We start from the raw sequence: 20,000 nt of genomic DNA, 5'->3' as shown, positions 1-20,000 counted from the left end.
TCACACCTCCCTTACACATGCGTCCCCCAACACCCGGGAGCGCGAGAGCCCCGGCGCCGAAAGCCTCGCAGACCAACAAAGCCAACAAACAAAACCGGCAGAGGCCAAACCCCTTCCTGCACGTGAGAGAAAAGACTATCGATCTTGATCTACGGTGTCTTGTAAGGCTTCTTCAAGGAGTTATTTGGCGAGGTGCTTCCGCCGTGGCTTTCTATTTCTTCCGCGTCAACTTCGGCCTTCCACGTCTTGAAGCAAACTCTATCGACACCCCCGTCAAGCGAAATACCGCCCGGCGGCCTTAAATAAACTTTCTTTTTTCGCTTTTCTTTTGTTTCATTTTTCAATCCCGAACTTCATTAATCTTAAAGATATTCAAATAAATCAAATAGAATCTAAATAATTTCGTAGTTTATGACCATTAACAGAATTAATCTAATAATCCTTTTGGTATATTTTTTAATAACTTTAATGATTTTGTAGTTCACAGCTGTATAACAAATCGTTCCTAGCTAACGAACTGAAATCCTTTTCTAATCGTAGATACTTCTGATTCCGAGTCAAAGTCAAAGAAATAACATCGGCTGTTTTGCATGAGCCCGGAACTTGCTCCTCTCTGACAAGCGCACCGACAGGCCACACTGACTGGCTGACTGACAAGCCGCACTGTTCGGAAAGGTTTCATGATCAAAAAGCGCTGACGCAAACTACACTTTAGACGAGCTCGCCCAGTTCGGCCGCGGCGGCTCGGAGCCCCGGAGCCGAAATGGTCAGAAGAAACGGATGCCGCTTTTGGCGGAATTTGCTGCCAAAAAAAGGTCCGAAATGCTAACGCCATTTTCAATGTTACCGAATTCTGATCTCATGGTAAATCGTTGCACCGTTAGGAATGTTTAGCAGTTTCAAAGATATTTTTGTCAAAATGTCTTACATATATATATATATATATGTATATGTATATATATATGATGATGATGATATATATATTATATATATATATGTGTGTGTGTGTGTGTGTGTGTGTGAGCGTGTGTTGTATGTGTGTATTACATAATTCACACACACACACACACTTTAGGTAATTGTATGCATTGTTTAGGCGTAGATTTTTTCCCCTTTTAATCAGATGAGATCTTGAACCCATACATCTCTTAGAATTAGCTGAAGAAGCGCGATCGGCCGCTCGGGCAGCAGGTCCCTCGACCCGACGGCGGCCAGGCGGCATCCGTAGCGACCTCCGAAGCCTGTTCCGCGCCGCCCCTGAGCGCCGTCCCAGGCACATCCCAGGCTCATCAGGGCGTCTCGGGGGGTCGCAGACGGTGGAGCTGATGGCCCTAGCCACGCCATGATTTTGTTTCGATGCTGGCGTTCTGTCGCGAAACGAGCTCGCCAATTTCGGTAATGGCGTCATCGAGGAATGCTTCGTGTTCCCCAATATGCAGCGAGACATAACAATAGCAGGCAGCGCGGGGACAAATGGCCGCATACCCGCAGCCACTCTCACTCCTCAGATACCAGAAGGTTTACCAATATCTAACCATAACAGCGCCGCATTCTGTGCTGCTGACAGCGCGCTTCACAGGGGACTCACTCGGCCGCCCAACGCCTCTGCCACGCCGCGCTCGAAGCAGTCCGAACTAACATACAGACGAATGAAAGGAGACACAACTTAAAACTTTGATCACATGCACTGAAATCAATGCGATTTAACCTACATACTTCTCTCCCGTTTGTTTGGTGACCATGAATTATATTTTTTTCTGATGGCCTTCATTATCCGCTCCGAAATTTTCCACGGTCCCAAGAAAATTATATTTCTTAGCGTATGGCCAAAGTTACTGAAGTTATCATTAAATATCACAGTTGCCAGACACGGCACAACTGTCTCAAGCGAGCCTCGCCATTACGAACCCTACCACCATAACCACAAAACATCTGGCAATACTGACCATACAATTCTCCCGTGTAATTAACCTCCAGGAAAAGAGAATGAATAAAATTACCAGGTCGACGTTAGGCCGCAGTCGAACAGCCATCGCAGGGGGTTGTTCCCTCGCTGCAAACTTCGCTCTTATTGCAAACTTTCCGTCACCTGCAATGGTGTTCATGCCCCGAAAGAATTATGGCTCGTCGAACTTCAAATTACCAAACAAAGTTGTAAACTGCTGACCGAGTACTGAGCACAGGGGAGGAGGGGAAGCGGGGAGGGAGGGAGGGAGAGAGAGGATTCGGCGAGGATCATAAGGGCTACAAACCTATTGCAAAAGGGCAGACACTAGGCTCTACGAACCTCTTATTACAGCAGGGTAGAGAATATGCGTATAGATTACTGACATTGTCGCTATCATCATCTACCTCAATGGCATACAGTTCACAGCTGTTTACACTCATTCAAATACAAATTGCGCACCTCATAAACTACCATTCTAAAGTAATACGACACTTTATTTTGATCCCCAGGCATTGTGCATACGCGCTCAAACCGTGGACTCAAATTTATGAATTCTGAACTAAATCATATACATATAAATAAATAAATAAATAAATAAATACATATATAAATGTATATATATATATATATATATATATATATATATATATATATATATATATACATTAGTTTTACTAGATCGAAATATGCAGGCATATCTAATGTTAATATATCTTGGTCGGTTATTAACTACAATCATCATAACAAGCGGGAAATATATCTATATTTGCATATATATGTGTGTGTGTGTGTGTGTGTGTGTGTGTGTGTGTGTGTGTGTGTGTGTGTGTGTGTGTGTGTGTGTGTGTGTGTGTGTGTGTACGTAAGCGCAATCATCTCCCACACCGCAGTTCCCACGTCCACAGCAGAGAGCACAAGGAAAGTTCGTGAAAGTGGAGTGTTCCTGCTAACCTGCGATTTCATTTTCTCAGCGCCTCCTGTGTTCGCTGCGTGGGTCCCTTCTTCTCCTTTGTTGTTGATTCGGAGGCTAATGAAGGAAATAGATGGGCCTCATTTCACTCATTCTCACACTCACATTCTCTCTCTCTCTCTCTCTCTCTCTCTCTCTCTCTCTCTCTCTCTCTCTCTCTCTCTCTCTCTCTCTCTCTCTCTCTCTCTCTCTCTCTCTCTCTCTCTCTCTCTCTCTCTCTCTCTCTCTCACACACACACGTACACGCACACGCAAACACACACACACACTCTCTCTCTCGCTCACACACATACATTTAGATACTGAAATTACGTGAATTCCTAAACCATTTCATAATAATCACCATCATAATAATAATCGTAAAAGTCATAATGATGACGATAATGATAATGATAATAATAGACAAACAATAGTATTACCAATACAATATCAACAATAATAAATGCAATAATTGATAATGATACTTGATGGTGACGATGATGATCATGATGATGACAACAACCACAATGGTATAAACAACACGACACCACCGACAGCAGAATAACGCTGATATCAATAACAACCAGCAGGCTTATACCAACCACAGGCTCTCCCGCTGGCATAAGTTAGCCCCCAATGGCTATTTTTTATCTCCGCGTCTGGCCAAAGCTGATAAACCTCCATACCCTAACCCTCCCTCCATCTCTCCCTCGCCCCCTCCCTCCATCTCTCCCTCGCCCCCTCCCTCCATCTCTCCCTCGCCCCCTCCCTCCATCTCTCCCTCGCCCCCTCCCTCCTTCTCTCCCTCGCCCCCTCCCTCCTTCTCTCCCTCGCCCCCTCCCTCCCTCCTTCTCTCCCTCGCCCCCTTCCTCCCTCACTCCCTCCCCCTCCCCCCCTTGACTATTTCGTCCGAAGACACGAGTCTGTACCGATAAGGCCGAAGACGCTAGGAAGATTGTGCGGGTTATATCGTGTAGTATGATGATAAAACCTTATCACAGGCAGCCGTTGCCACATTGATGTGCTCTTCTGGTGTGTGTGTGTGCGTGTGTGTGTGTGTGTGTGTGTGTGTGTGTGTGTGTGTGTGTGTGTGTGTGTGTGTGTGTGTGTGTGTGTGGGTGTGGGTGTGTATGTGTGTGTGTGTGGGTGTGTGTGTTAAGTGGTTAAGACAGAGGTAAAGAGGGAGAGAGGAAAGGACACAGAGAGAGAGAGAGAGAAACAAACAAACAAATAAAAAATGAGCAGAGGATACGTAAAAGGAAGAAAGAAAGAAAGAGTGAGAACCGCGGGGTACTCCAGGCCGGGGGTGACAGCCAGCCAGGAGGGAGAGCCATCGGGAAAGTTGAATTGCCACTACAAAAATTCCCAAAGCCATGAAAAGTAATTAAAAATGTATGTAACATGTTGCGGCAGCTTCATATATATTATTTCTACTACAAAGGACATTGGTATTTTCTTTGCACCGAGAAATAAAATAGTTGACAAAAAAAAGACAGACGTTTGTTATTCTGTTCACCGGCTTCTGAGGCATAGCCCCTGACAGTCCGTATTTTGTTTGCATTACACTCTAAGTCCACATACATGATGCATATTCGTTAAATAATCATGGTGTTTAAAATGTTATGATGGTACTCATGTCAGTCCAGTATTTCGGAGATTGTCGATTTGCAAAGATACGTCGCATTAAGGCTTCATCGTGTTATCACATCAAAGAAATGATCCGCTCATTGTGTCAAATTCGAGAGAGAAAGAGAGATAGGGTAAGGGAAAAAATAAGTGAGTGAGTGAGTGAGTGAGAGAGAGAGAGAGAGAGAGAGAGAGAGAGAGAGAGAGAGAGAGAGAGAGAGAGAGAGAGAGAGAGAGGAGAGAGAGAGAGAAGAGAGAGAGAGAGAGAGAGAGAGAGAGAGAGAGAAGAGAGAAAGGGGGAGAGAGAGAGAGAGAGAGAGAGAGAGAGGAGAGAGAGAGAGAGAGAGAGAGAGAGAGAGAGAGAGAGAGAGAGAGAGAGAGAGAGAGAGAGAGAGAGAGAGAGAGAGAGAGAGAGAGAGAGAGAGAGAGAGAGAGAGAGAGAGAGAGAGAAAGAGAAAGAGAAAGAGAGAGAGAGACAACGAACGAATAAGACAAAGAGAAAACAGTTAAAGAGAAATTCCAACGACCATTGAGCGCGTATTGACTCTGGAGAGTTCATTACAAGATCATCAGAGAATCCATTTAAGTGGATGCCATCACCTGTTTAATGATGCGCGATCAGCTCTCTCTTCCTGCCATTACTTACGCATGTGCTGAGTCACACTTGCTTCCATGTACTCTATCACTCGACGTCTTCATTGCATAATATACTCTTTTCGAATTCATCTGCAACCGCCATTCGAAAGAATACCGTTCAGCTCCAATGGCGCGGAATAAATTTCACTATGACGGTACCTTGAGTAGTTTCGAATTATGGAAGATGAAGAAACGGTTTCGTTTTTAATTAACATGTATAGAATTTCAACATGACGGATGCGTCGTTATATTTGTACATTTGCTGTTGCAATCTTTAAAAAAAGAAAAAAAAAATCTGGACTGGGACAGAGATTGAGTGAGAGGGAGGGTGTGGGTGTGGGTGTGGGTGTGGGTGTGGGTGTGGGTGTGGGTGTGGGTGTGGGTGTGGGAGTGGGTGAAGGTGAGGGAGGATGATGATAAGAACGAGAACAAAGGATGAGGGAGAGGGAAAGAACGAGAAAGATAAAAGAAAATCCAACACACGACTCACCTGATTTAGAGTGATACGAGTGTGAGTAAACATGCGCGCACATGAGACGGGTAGCAGGGCGGAAGGAAGGGAGGTGAGATGGAGAAGAGGGGGGCGAGCAAACACCTCATTCATTAACCCTTGTGAACACTCCGCGGTGGCAAAGGTAAACACCTCTCGACGCTGAGCTATACATGTTATCTACGCCGGGGCAAATATCAGTACACGCCTTGTGATCATCGGAAATAAACATGTATTGGCAGTTGCATTCCATTTCATCTGTCTATCTACTGTAAAGCCCCTTGATCTTCGGGCTATCAATGCAAACTCTCTTTTCAATTTCGAGACGGGGGGGAAAACAACACAATTTTTTTTTATTATTATTCGCACTGCCCTTATTCGCACAACAGTTATTGTCGCCGAGATTCGTGTGTTCCATCAGTGAAAATAAGAGATATGACGGTGCACTTCGTATGGCAACGGTGTGGAGTAATTTGCAAGAATATTCAGAGGGTTGGATCATGTTTTCCTGATGAAAAAAAGGAGTGATTCTTTTTCTTGTTTACCATTATCGAGAGTTATATAAAAAAAAAAGGTAGAATGACAGCGTGAGTGGCCAGTAGTGATAAAAAAAACTAGGTGTGCGAGAGGTACATATTGAACAAGGAGGAGGGAAATATAAAGGAGAAATTAAGTTAAGTAATGAGAAAAAGAAACATAGGGAGGAAGGAAACGGAAAAAAAGATCAAGGTACTAAAACCAGACCCCCCCCCCCAAAAAAAAAAAAAGAAAAAAAAAAATCCCAGTACGATTCCCCTCTCGAGACAACTTACCTTCCGAATATTAACGAGTGAATTAAAAGTTTGTTTGATTACCATTAATTCGCGGCGCTCCTACCCCAAGACCCAATCTCCCATGACACTGCTTCGAGCAAGTGATTCTTTAGCAGAGAATCTCCATGTTGGGACTGGCCTCATTTTCATCTTCATTTTTTCAACTATTTGCAAACGGCATTCTGCCTCTCTCTCTCTCTCTCTCTCTCTCTCTCTCTCTCTCTCTCCTTCTCAGGGTGGAAGGGTGAAAGATAAAATTCTGATCAGAAGGAACCAGCAGATCTTAGACACACTTACGAAATGTTGAGAAATATTGAGAAACTTTTGATTTACACGCATATTGGAGTTTTCCAAAGCGCTTCCCCCTGCACTGTCCCCGATCCCCGAGAGAAAGAAAGAAAGAAAGAAAGAACGAACAAAAGCAAAGAAACGCGATTCAGTTTTCTGTCAAATTAATTGAAACTGAATGCAAATATTTACCTGGACAATAGTATTTCTCTCTCTTCACATTCTGCTGATTGCGTCAAGTGCCTCTGGGCATTAGAGGTAAATTCGCCGTTATAACAATACGGGTGAATTTCTCTACAGATTTACACCGTAGGTTGATTAAACGCGCTTCGTTAATTGCACGGATAATGTTTCGTTTCGTTTCGAACATTCCAGAGCATGACCAGTGTCCCTCCCTGGGCGGTGGGTAATTTCAAGAGAAAAGGACGAGAAGTATTCGGACGAGTATTTGAGGGGCGATGCAGTCGGTGGAAGGTGAAGGTAGGGCAGCGTGATTGCTAAGTCTCGTGCAATATGGTGTGATAAATCGTATTTCGTTTAAGTCAGAATAGCCTTAGATCTTCAACTGCCATTCTGATTAGCATATAATATTGCGACGGATTCCGTATAACTTGTGTGTTATTCGAGATCGGAATGGATTTCCTATGACAAATGACAGGAGTGAGAGTGTGTGCACCTGCTCCGGAAGGGAATTGACAGGTGCATCACAGTACGTGGCAGGTGGAGGAATGTCATCAGATGCTTGGAGGAAGGACTTCTCCATGCATTTTAAGTGCAGTGACGGCGAGGCAGGATTGCGGATACGTGGCATCGCCCTGAAACAAGATCCAATAGGGTGTGTGTGTGTTGGTATGACGAGAACTCTAGTGTAAGGCGCACATCCACGCACTCACTTTTGGATGGGAGAGCTGGCTGCCTGGGTGTCTTGTGTCTGGCTCCGATATCAGTGTCAGTGAGTGAGGTGCGAGGAATATTATGTTTCGGGCGAAGCTGATGACAGTCCATTTCAAATAGCGTATTCGCAGTGAAGTTGACGCCATTACGCATAAGTTCTTTAGGGTATTTCATCACGCTGTTTCCTCGATAGAATTTCTTGCGATACATTAGACGACAAAGCATACGTCCCTGAACGAGAGGCGTAATCGTCTCGAGCGGATACCTAATACTCGGTTCCCAACTCCATTAAACCCCTTTGGGAATACCTACTACTTTCCCATAGCCGGTTCCCTGATCCATATCAAGAGCGCGTCTTTCGGTGCTAATACTCGTGGAAGGAAAGAAGAGAACTTTGTACAGATGTAACTTTTTCATGTGTGATTTTCAAAAAAAGAATACAACGCAAAATATTATTGTGTATTCGCTGCAGAATTATCCAAACACAAGGCCAGAGCCATAAGTTGAGAGAGGAGACTCGCGTAATTAACCGGTGAAATGATTATGATAGCACGCGCGAGAACACGACGCGCTTCGTACCTGTTATCAAGAATAGAAATCAAGCTCTCCTCGCTCGGGGAAGGGTGGGCTGCGCGGGACACTTCGCCTTTGATCTTATTAATTTAATTCCGAGTACCTCAAGGGGGAGGCGTTGGAGTCAATGTTCCGTGATGGTGGCGGCAGTCGAGGCAATTGTCCTGGGAGTGGTTGATTTCGATGCAGTTTATGGAGCTTATAGAGTTGTGATTTATGTGTACGATATAGGCGTGAAACGTCTCCACTGAATGCAAGTAAAGAGAGAGATAAACCGGACTTTCTTATCTGGAATCAAGGCTGAGACTTTCGATGAATCTATACGATAACTCGGACTAACACAAACTACGGGATTACCGACTTTTACCAATATCACGACCCACAGAGTAAATCTGCGCGGATTCATAAATCTGGCTTGATCGGCAACATCAACAGCCAACCAATCATAGAGGCAAGAGGCTTTTACACAGGCCAGTGAGCTTGCATAATTGCATGGCCCAGCTGTTACTGGCGTTTCAACTCACGAAGGATATACATCTACATTACAGCCGCGAGTAAGCAGGTCTGGCGTCGAAGGCAAAGCAGGAAGTGAAATAGGAGGAGGAATGGAAGGATACACGTCTAAATGAAGACAAAAGAGGGAAATGAGGATATGCAGAGCGATGGGAATGGAGGAAGAGAGTATGTGGTATTTGGATGTGTGAAAAGCTATGCTGAAAGAGTAGAAGGTAAGAATAGGGAGAACAAGAAGTGATGGAGGGAGGGAGGGACAGAGAGAGAGAGAGAGAGAGAGAGAGAGAGAGAGAGAGAGAGAGAGAGAGAGAGAGAGAGAGAGAGAGAGAGAGAGAGAGAGAGAAAGGGGGGGGGTACAGTGCCAACATCAAAGCCCACGTAAAAAGATATATATATACAGTATATACCAGACACATCTACCGAATAAAAGTCTGTGCCTTCTTTCCAAATAGAATAGATGGACCGGTAATTGAAAAGGCAAAGAGAGGGAGAAAGAAACGACCAATACTTCTCAGGAATTCTGTAAAAGATGTAATTAGTTACACACTCTCTTCCTACTACTAATTCCCTCACCCTTTCCCTGTGTCCATAATCTGCCTTTTCCCTCTGTTTTCCCCTCCTCTTTATCGGAGCTTCCCTCTTCCACCTGTCTTGATACTTTTTTTCCTGTGTCTTTCCATTCTGAATACAGATACTCTTATCATTATTATATGCCCATCTATAGGACAGCATTTGGTACTTTGTTTTTTTTCTTTCTCTCTTTTTTATCGCTGTCTCTATCTCTCTTTGCCTCTAATGCTGTGTGACTTTGTGACTACACCTCCCCCTCTCTCTCTGTTTCTCTTTCTCTCTATCTCTCTATCTTTCTCTTTCTCTCTCTCATTTTCTCTCTCTCTCTCTCTCTCTCTCTCTCTCTCTCTCTCTCTCTCTCTCTCTCTCTCTCTCTCTCTCTCTCTCCATTCACAGTGTCCTTCTCCGATTTCCCATTAGCCTCCGCCCTCAAAATCTCCTCAGGTCAAGTCTCCGAATAGAAAGCCTCGGGTAAAGAGAGCGACAGGGTTTCGTCACACTCGATTTTTCATGACAACAATCCGGGGGATGTTGTCATGGCAACCGCGGTAGAGACAAGGGGTGTACTGGCTTTTTTAGATCATTAATTAGGAAAGCAGATTGACTTCTTTTCTTATTTTTTCTTTCTCTCTCTCTCTCTCTCTCTCTCTCTCTCTCTCTCTCTCTCTCTCACTCTCTCTTTCCCTCCCTCCATCTCTCCCTCCCTTCGTCCATCCGTCTCTCCCTCACACCATCCTTCTCTCTCTCTCCCTTCCTCCACATTCGTCCTCCCTTCTTTTTCCCTTCCCAATTTCCACTCACGTTGGCAAACTTTCTCCTTCTTGTTTTTGCCCGTTTGCCCATTCATCCGTTCGCCCTTCTCATTCATCCGTATCTTGCAGGTTCAAAAACTGCTCTTTCACTTTTACTTGTCTTTCCTGTTCTTCACAATTATTAAATACACACACACACACACACACACACACACACACACACACACACACACACACACACACACACACACACACACACACACACACACACACACACACACACACACACACACACACACACACATATATATATATATATATATATGTATGTATGTATATTTTTAATACATCACACGAGGTTAAAATATCACGGCCTAACCTCGTTCTCCGTCTGGTTAAGCTTCAGCACCAAGCTTAATTCAACCCTCTCGTGTGTTGCGCTTATATGAATTTATTTTTGAAACGTTTTGCGGAGGATGGGAGAAGTTGAAGTAGTAGGAGAAGGAGAAGAAGAGTAAGAAGGAAAATAATAATAATAAGAGGAGGAGGAGTAAGAAGAAGAAGAAGAAAAATACTAGGTAGAAAGATAGAAATGAAAAGTAGATGAAAAGAAGAAAAATATCATGAATCTAAATTAAAAGAAGAGGGAAAAGGAGTATCAGAAGAAAGCAGGGACACAAGAAGACAATGAATATAAAATAAATCAGAAGAAGTAGGAAGAAAAAGATGAAGATAGAGAATACAAAAGAAGAAAAAGAAGCAATCATTCGAAGGCCCCTGAGGATTTTGTGTTGAGGAACCAATTGGTCGCCTGTTTAAATATGTACGTGTTTGTTTCCCTGATTTCTCGGCAACTGATTGTTTAAGCAAGAGGCAACAAAAAAAAACAACACTTATACGCGAAACATATTTCACGTCTAGAATAAAAATGAACCAATAGAGAGAACACACATACGCTGTTCATTTCTCGCGCTCAACAATATGGAGTTCTCGAAAGTTATCGAGGAAGAACAATAACGCAATCAGCCTGACTTAAAGGCCAGTCGGTTAATACTTAACTTACGTCAGCAGCTGTGCGTGTGTCTGTGTGTGGGCGACTGTACGTGCGTGTGTGTGATTGTAAGTGTGTGCGTTTGTATGGATGTTCGAGCGTACGTGTGTGCGTTAGTGTGTACGCGTGTGTGTTTGTCTGTGCGACTGAGTGTACGTGTGTGTGTTTGTGTGTGCGACTGAGTGTACGTGTGTGTGTTTGTGTGTGCGGCGAATGTACATGTGTGTGATTATATGCGAGTGTGATTGCAAGTGTGTTTGTGTGTGTGTGTGTGTGTGTGTGTGTGTGTGTGTGTGTGTGTGTGTGTGTGTGTGTGTGTGTGTGCGCGCGCGCAACTGTACGCGTGTGAGACTGCATATGTGCGTGACTGTACGTGTGTATCGACAGAGATCACATGCGCGCGCAGAGACTGGCTCCTGCGCGTGCGTATGTCAATGAGCAAGGCGAAAGAACATTGAACACTCACGGGGGGCCATTAGGGAGGGGAAACTCAGAGGAAGGAGGGAGGGGAAGACTAGCCTGAGAAAAAAATTGAGAGGCGAGAAAAGGGGTGAAAAAAATGAAGGTGAAGGAAAGGCAAAGAAGACAGTGAGAAAGTGTGTGTGTGTGTGTGTGTGTGTGTGTGTGTGTGTGTGTGTGTGTGTGTGTGTGTGTGTGTGTGTGTGTGTGTGTGTGTGTGTGTGTGTGAGAGAGAGAGAGAGAGAGAGAGAGAGAGAGAGAGAGAGAGAGAGAGAGAGAGAGAGAGAGAGAGAGAGAGAGAGAGAGAGAGAGAGAGAGAGAGAGAGAGAGAGAGGGAGAGAGGGAGAGAGAGAGAGATTGAAAAACATAGAGACAGGTAAACGGATGAAGTAAAAGAAATAGGAGGAATAACCATACGAAAGGCAGAAATTGAAGAAAATTGAAGATCAGAAAGAGTTTGAAAAGAAAGTATGGGGGGAAATGGAAATAAAAGACACAATGAAAGACAAGCAGAAGGCAATCATAAAAGGAAAAAAAAAAAAAAAAAAAAAAAAAAAAAAAAAAAAAAAAAAAAAAAAAAAAAACAAAAAAACACGAAAGTATAAGACAAAACTAGAAAGCCATATCAGCCCAGCGTATTTATAAACTAAGACAAATAAAAACAATGCCACGAAAAATAATAAACACGAACAAAATAATCCACACTAATAAGGAAGTCAACACATAAAATCATTATATAAAAAAAACAACAGTACTGTGAATTCCCTATCCAATAATGACCCGAAACTTTCTCAAGACATACGCCAGATGTTCCCTAAGACGCAACTCCATCCTCCTACGCTGCTCTCTCTCTCTCTCTCTCTCTCTCTCTCTCTCTCTCTCTCTCTCTCTCTCTCTCTCTCTCTCTCGCTCTCTTTCTCTCTCTAACTCACTCTATCTCTCTCTCTCTCTCTCTCTCTCTCTCTCTCTCTCTCTCTCTCTCTCTCTCTCTCTCTCTCTCTCTCTCTCTCTCTCTCTCTCTCTCTCTCTCTCTCTCTCTCTCTCTCTCTTTCTCTCTCTAACTCACTGTATCTCACTCTCACTCTCACTCTCATTCTCATTCCCACTCACTCTCATTCTCTCTCTCTCTCTCTCTCTCTCTCTCTCTCTCTCTCTCTCTCTCTCTCTCTCTCTCTCTCTCTCTTTATCTCTCTTTATTTCTTTCTATCTATCTCACTCACTCTCACTCTCTCTCTCTCCTCTCCGTATTTCTTTCCTCATTACTTGATTCCTCTTTCTTCTTTGTCTTCTCACACTTTTTATCTTGTTTTTCTTCACTCGTTTATCTTTCCTGTGCTTCCTCCTCTTCTTGTTTTCTTTTGCTTTTTTTCTTTCTATCTTTATATTTTCCCTCTTCCTGTACACTGTTTTCTTCTCTATATTTCTGTTTCCTCTTCATTCCCCCATTTCGTTTTTTCTCTTTGTCTTCATATTCTTCCTCTTTATTCGTTTCTTCTTTTTCCTTTTTCTCATGCTTTCTCTATTTCATGTTTTATTTATCATAATTGAAACCTTCCTTTTCTGTTCTCTCTCTCTTTTTCTTCTTTTTTTTATATTTTCTTTCCCTAAATTTCCTCTTCGTCCCCACCATTATTTCCTTCGTCTATTGGTCTCTAGTGCCCTTCTCTTCCTCCTCCCTCATTTTCTCCATTGCCTCACTGCAATTTCTCCTTCCCTTCTCTTTTTCTCTTTCCCTCAAGACCTGCTCTCTTCTTCTCTCCCCCTCCCCCTCCCTCCTCTCTTTCACCTTCTCTCCGTTCCGTCAGTACTTTCTCCCTCCTCCCCTCCTCTCCTTCCCTTCCATCTTCCTACCCCCCTGCTTTCCCTCGGTACCTCTCTCTCTTGCCCTCCTGTCATTCACTCCCCTCTTCCTCCTTCCTTCCGTTTCCTCAGTACTTGCTCTTTCCTCCTCTCTTCCCTTCCTCTCACTTCTTCCTCCTTCCCTCGTCATCTGCTCTCACGTGCCCACCTCTCCTTCTTCCTTCCCCTTTCCCTCCGTTCTCTCGTTACCTACTTTCTCCTCCCCTCTTCCTCCTTCCCTCCATTCCCCCAGTACGTACTCCCTCTCCCCTCCCTTCACTCCCTTCTTCCTCTTTCCCTCCGTTTCCTTAACGTCTTCTCACTCTTGCCCTCCTCTCCTTCCCTTTTCCTCCATTCCTCCGTTCCCTCAATACCTGCTCCCTCTTCTCCCCCCGTCCTTCTCCTCTTCCCTCTCCTCTTCCTCCTTCCATCCTTTCCCTCCACATCGCTCTCTCATGCTACTTTCTCGTCCGGGAGTCTCCCTCTCCTCGCTCTCCCACTCGATTACAACCTTCCACGAATTTTCTCTTTGTTTTCGTCCGGCTTCGAGGTTCCCCCAGCGCTCGCGCTCTGCATCCTCGATACCTATTATTCTCTGTTTGAGTAGGAGTGCGTGCAGGCAAGCACAAGTACAGAAGTACACAGACACAGGCACAGGCACACACACACAGACACACACACACACACACACACACTTTCCATTCTTCCATTTCCCATCAACATCACACCTGCATCTTCATTCTTTTTTCCATTCCCTAAGACAGCAGGACACTTCCTTCCCTTCACATCCCTGCATTGTTGCTTCCCTTCCCTCCTACGTCACCCCCCCCCCCTCTCTCCCTCTTCTCTGTTTTCGCTTAATGCACCCCCCCCACCCCCCCACCCCCGCCATTTCCCATTAGAGCTGACGCCTAATTCCCATAATGTCCATGTTTACATCAAAACATCGTAACACGAGTCGCTTCTATCAGCCTCATTAACAATGCGTTCGATTTACACCGTCCTTGTTCTACTATGTTATTCAATAATTCATCGTCTCCTCAATGAATTCGAATTTCATCCAATTGCACGTCCCACTTTACCCTCATACAATTACTCATTCCATTTCAATTTTTATTCTACACACACACACACACACACACACACACACACACACACACACACACACACACACACACACACACACACACACACACACACACACACCTCCTCATCCTACTCGGCCTCACAACTCCACCAAAGGCCAACATCGAACAGCTTCCCTTTCACACACGTCCTCCCATCTCACTTTAACATAGCTCGCCCGACACGCCACCCACCAGCCCACCAAGCCACCCACCAGCCCACCAAGCCACCCACCCTCCCAGGTACTCATCCAGCAAGCCGCCCACCACCTCTTATCCCTCACGCTTGGACTCTCCCCTCATGAGTCTACGGGGAGACATACACTCCCTCACAGTGGTTATATGTGTTGTTTCTATCCCCCTCACAACCTCACAATGGAAGAGTCTGGGAGCGGCGAAGTCAAGCGAGAAAGTCTGCGGAAAAAACGTCTTATATTTATACTTGAACTCCAAATACAACCTGAGATTAATGCTTAGAGGAGCAGGGGCCTATGAGAGAGAGAGAGAGAGAGAGAGAGAGAGAGAGAGAGAGAGAGAGAGAGAGAGAGAGAGAGAGAGAGAGAGAGAGAGAGAGAGAGAGAGTGCGAGAGAGAGAGAGTGAGAGAGAGAGTGAGAGAGAGAGTGAGAGAGAGTGAGAGAGAGAGTGTGAGAGAGAGAGAGAGAGAGAGAGAGAGAGAGAGAGAGAGAGAGAGAGAGAGAGAGAGAGAGAGAGAGAGAGAGAGAGAGAGAGAGAGAGAGAGAGAGAGGGTGTGCGAGAGAGAGTGAGAGAGAGAGTGAGAGAGAGTGAGAAAGAGAGAGAGAGAGAAAGAGAGGGAGAGAGAGAGAGAGAGAGAGAGAGAGAGAGAGAGAGAGAGAGAGAGAGAGAGAGAGAGAGAGAGAGAGAGAGAGAGAGAGAGAGCGTCACGGCAATCAGCTATCGAAGCGTCCCCCTTAAAAAAAAACATCCCAAGGCATCTATGCTAATAGCGGAATAAGCTGGACAGAAGCAATAACACTTACTACTGATGGCACTTCCCCGCCGAAGGGAACGCCTGCGGGCACTTTCACTCGCCTGCAGGATTTTCACTCCAGCGCCCGAGGCAGTGTCCGGCGCTGGTCCCGCTGGACACCGAGCTTATGAGTCTCTGGCCGCGGGGACACCGAGCCACCATGGACATCACGGTCCGACTGTCCGCCTCATTACACCCACAGCTTTCTCGAAATTTCACATTTTTCCAAGTACGAGAAAGGGGATGCCAGATAATCGGCGTTTATGAAATATGCATATCTAACTACCGGAAAGGTGCAGGTAATGAAAAGTAAACAAAAAAAGATACTAACGCCAAGATGAATGTTAATGATACAGACAGGTACAGAAGATCAAAAACGAGCTTTGTATTTGTTATCTCCGCATACCGTTTATGAAATCATAACACATATCACGGCATTTTTCGCTGATGAAATCATATCTGGATAATAACTCCGCGGACAAAGGATTCCCTTAACTCTCAATTTCCCCCCTTAATAATAATAATAATAATATCCCCTTTGTCTCTGCGTGTTTTTAGGTGTCCGACTAACCCTTTGTTATACACCTCTCTTCTAACCTTCATAAAATTTTACATACATCACCCTCCCCATTCCATGTGTTCCCTTTAGATGGAAAAACTACCCCCCCCCCTCCCTCTCAACCGTTATAAATCCTAACGCAACAGAAAACACCATAAAACCGAACCACATCACAACAAAACACAGGCTAACACCCACTGTAATACGCCATACTAAAGGCACTCTCTCCTTCCCCCTCCCTATCCATCACCCCTCCCCCTCCCCCTACCCCTTCGAGAGGTGAGTGACCTCGTCTGTGACAAAGGTGCCGAGGGGGGTCTTAGGGTCAAGGAAGGTCAAACTAGGAGAGAAAGAGGGGAAGGGAGGATTGAGTAAGGGAGGACGGAGAGGGGGGAGGGGGAATGAAAGGAGGGAGGGGGGAGAGAGAAAAAAAGAAAAATAGAGGAAGCGGGAAAAATAAGAGAAATGAGAAAAAGAAGTAGGAAGACAGAAACGAAAAGAAAGAGGGGAAAGGGTGGGATAAGGGGAGGGGGGAGAGGGGAGGACAAGCTTGGCTCAGGCCCTGATGTCCTGACCTGGGATTCTGAAGATTACCCGGGCCACGAATGCGTATGTTATGTGGCCGGGGGAGAAGGGGAGGGGGAGGGGGGGGGGTTCTAGTGGACGTCTGATACGATGGAAGATGTTTTCCTTCTCTCACTTGTACTAATATTTCTGGCAGTTCCTTTCTTCTTTCTTTATCTGCTTCTGTTTTTTGTTTGTTTGTTTTACATTTCTTTCTAATTCTGCTACTACAACTTTTATCCATCTTTTTTGTATTTATATTTAAGACCTTCCTTTTCTCCTCCTACTTCTTCCTCTGTTTCCTCTTCTTCTTCATCTTTAACAGTCTCCTCCGTTTTCTTTTCCTTCGCAACATCCCTCATCTTTATCTCATTTTCTTTTCTTATCATCTTTTTTTCCCTACTTCTTCTCTGTCACCTCTCCTTCCTTCTTCTCTGCCTTCATATTTTTTTTTATATCTTCCTTCATCTTTTCCTCCATCTCCCTCTTTCATTCTTCCTCATCTCCCCCTCTTCTTTCTCCTCCTCCATCTCCTTCCTTTCTTTACACTTGCAGCTTTATGGTTTAGGTCGCTGCCAGGTTGCATTTACACAGGATTTCCGTTGTCTCGAAAGGGTCACAGTGTTCCCTCGGAGATGACCTCAGTATATCCCTGAAGAAAAGGTAATTTATGGTTGATAGTTTTGGTTGGAGGATGAGTAAGAATGGAATATTCCTACCTACCCCCCCACCCCTTCTTAGTGGTTAATAATAGTAGTAAACAATGGTAGAAAACAGTAGATGTAGGATGAGCTGGACGGAATACCCCCCCCCCCCCGCCCCGCCCCCGTCTCTTTAGTGGCAAAGTTGTAGTAAACGATTCAGGAAACAGTAGAAGTACGATGGGATAGATGGAACACACCCCTCTCCCCCCCGCAACTTGTACAAAACACTGGTTGCAGGATGAACTACTGTACATGGAGCTCTCACCCTCCATTCCACCCCTTCTCTATCCAGAGAACCCCACTCCCAAAATAGTAGCTTGATTTTCTCTACTGGCTTAATAGCCGTAATTCTCTTCCCCCAGCGCCCTCTCTCTCCTTCACCGCCCATCTCTTCCAAGCTTTTCTGGTAATTTTCCCCGGGAATAAAGTAACATTTTCTAGCCGATGCGAGAAATGTCATTTTCCTCCCAAGATAAGAGAGATGTCTTTGCGAGTCACTGGGAACGTCTTCAGAGGGTAGTTTCAATATTTTCTCCAGCTGTCAGTGTCAATATTTCTTCCTCCAGATAGCGCTACTATCTGCTCAAAATAGCATTCTGTATTTTCTTTCGGTGAATCTTTTTTGCTTTTGTTTTCTTTTTTTCTTTTTCTCTTGCATGCAAGAATATTGCTTATGGAATGGTACCTCGTGTGCTCTACTGCCACTCGCATCAAGTAAACATATATACCAAACTTCCAACATAATTCGGCCAGCTAGCCCAAGAATCCCTCTCAGCTGGCATAAGAATCCCTTCCAGCCGGTCCAAGAATCCCTCCCAGCTGGCGGAAGTCCCTAAGTAATATCAGCAAGCTCTCAGTTGACAGTCGCTGTAAATTATCCGCACCAAACCGTATCTTCAGATAGCACAGAACGCTCAAAGTCCTTCCGATCGGGTTATGAAAGATATTTCTCCCCCGATAACACGCGAATGTTTCTGACTGGTATATTAAAGAAACTTCTGGACTCGTGTGACCGTAATATTTGTTGGACGAAGCATCTCAACGGCCACATCCGATGGGGGGGAGGAGGGGGTCGGGGAGGTGTGTGTGTGTAGGGGGGGAGGGGTTGACCGTCAGAAGGGGGTGGAGGGCCTTCTCGTCTGTGGTTATCGATTTAGGGTCCAGCCTCTCTATTTTTTCCCCTTCTTCTTTCTTGCTTTATCTCTTTTCGCGTTTTATTTCGTTTCTTTGACCCGTTATTTCTCCTTTTACTTTCTTTCTAACCTTTTATTTTTTCTTCTTCTTAGCGTCTCGTCTTCTCTTTGCAGAACTCGAGTCGGAGATGAGAGGCTGAGACTTACCCAAGAGGATCCCATGTGAACATTCTTCAAGAGGTGCTACACACGGAATCACAAGGATGTGCCATGAGTGAGTGCGTGTGCAAGTGTGCAAGTGTGCAAGTGTGTGTGTGTGTGTGTGTGTGTGTGTGTGTGTGTGTGTGTGTGTGTGTGTTTATAGGGAGAGTAGGGGCTATGCATGAGTTTTTTTAATGTGTGTATCAAGGCCGTCCCTGACCCAAAATTCGTACCTTACTGATGAATAGCCAATCGACCACTGACTCGCAAACAAATGATTAAGCAATCCGTGACTCAATAAACGGTTAGTCACTCATGACTCACACAATATTCCAAGGGGTCAATGACAAGGTTGAGAGAGAGAGAGAGAGAGAGAGAGAGAGAGAGAGAGAGAGAGAGAGAGAGAGAGAGAGAGAGAGAGAGAGAGAGGGGAGAGAGAGAGGGGGGAGGGGAGAGAGGAGAGGGAGGGAGAGAGGGAGAGAGAGAGGGAGGGAGAGAAGAGAGGAGGGGGGGAAAGAGAGAGAGAGAGAGAGAGAGAGAGAGAGAGAGAGAGAGAGAGAGAGAGAGAGAGAGAGGGGGGGAGAGAGGAGAGAGAGAGAGAGAGAGAGAGAGAGAGAGAGAGAGAGAGAGAGAGAGGAGAGAGAGAGAGAGAGAGAGGAGAGAGAGAGAGAGGAGAGAGAGAGAGAGAGAGAGAGAAGAGAGAGAGAGAGAGAGAGAGGAGAGAGAGAGAGAGAGGAGAGAGAGAGAGAGAGAGAGAGAGAGAGAGGGGAGAGAGAGAGAGAGAGAGAGAGAGAGAGAGAGAGAGAGAGAGAGAGAGAGAGAGAGAGAGAGAGAGAGAGACTAAGAAAGAAACTAAAGAGTGAAACCGAAGAGATAAAAAAAAAAAAAACGTCCCTCCGCCTGGACGCCACCGCCCGTGATAGCAGCCAGCGACAAACAGCGACCAGTGGCGAGCGAGAATCGGGCGCCCGAGGCAAGGGTGGTGGCAGGCGCAACAAAGGCTTCCTGCGAGTGGCGAAGGAGAGAAGGAGAGAAAGAGCGGGCTAGTCCTATCTCCCAGACCCCAGGGAAAGGGTAGGGGAGGAGAAGCCGAAGGAGGGTGAGGGACAGAGCGCTATAACGGAATGGATAGGGAAAGGGATAGTGCAAAAGGAATGGGGGTAAGAGTAGGTCAAGTACGGGAGGGTGTGAAGGAGAGGAATGACTGGGAGGGGGGAGGGGGCTAGGGGTAATAGCTTAGAGGATAATGGCGTAAGGGACATTTAAGGGTTATTGATACCTAATAGTGGAAGGGTCGGGTGGCGCTGAACGCAATAGGCTGAGGTC

At 45.3% G+C, this 20,000-nt stretch overlaps 1 protein-coding gene across 2 annotated transcripts in view; it reads right to left on the bottom strand.

Annotated features, from left to right (window-relative positions):
- The window catches only part of LOC122248799 (uncharacterized), a 213,426-nt gene that overhangs the window by 161,292 nt on the left and 32,134 nt on the right, over positions 1-20,000 (bottom strand). The gene's annotated exons all lie outside the window — the stretch shown is intronic.

The sequence above is a fragment of the Penaeus japonicus genome, unplaced genomic scaffold (genome assembly GCF_977035675.1).
Source record: "Penaeus japonicus unplaced genomic scaffold, GWHDUDI00000001_assembly GWHDUDI00000001, whole genome shotgun sequence".
NCBI classification, from domain to species: domain Eukaryota; kingdom Metazoa; phylum Arthropoda; class Malacostraca; order Decapoda; family Penaeidae; genus Penaeus; species Penaeus japonicus.
The sequence above is the reverse complement of the archived record's forward strand: the minus strand, read 5'-3'. Positions and strand labels throughout refer to the sequence as shown.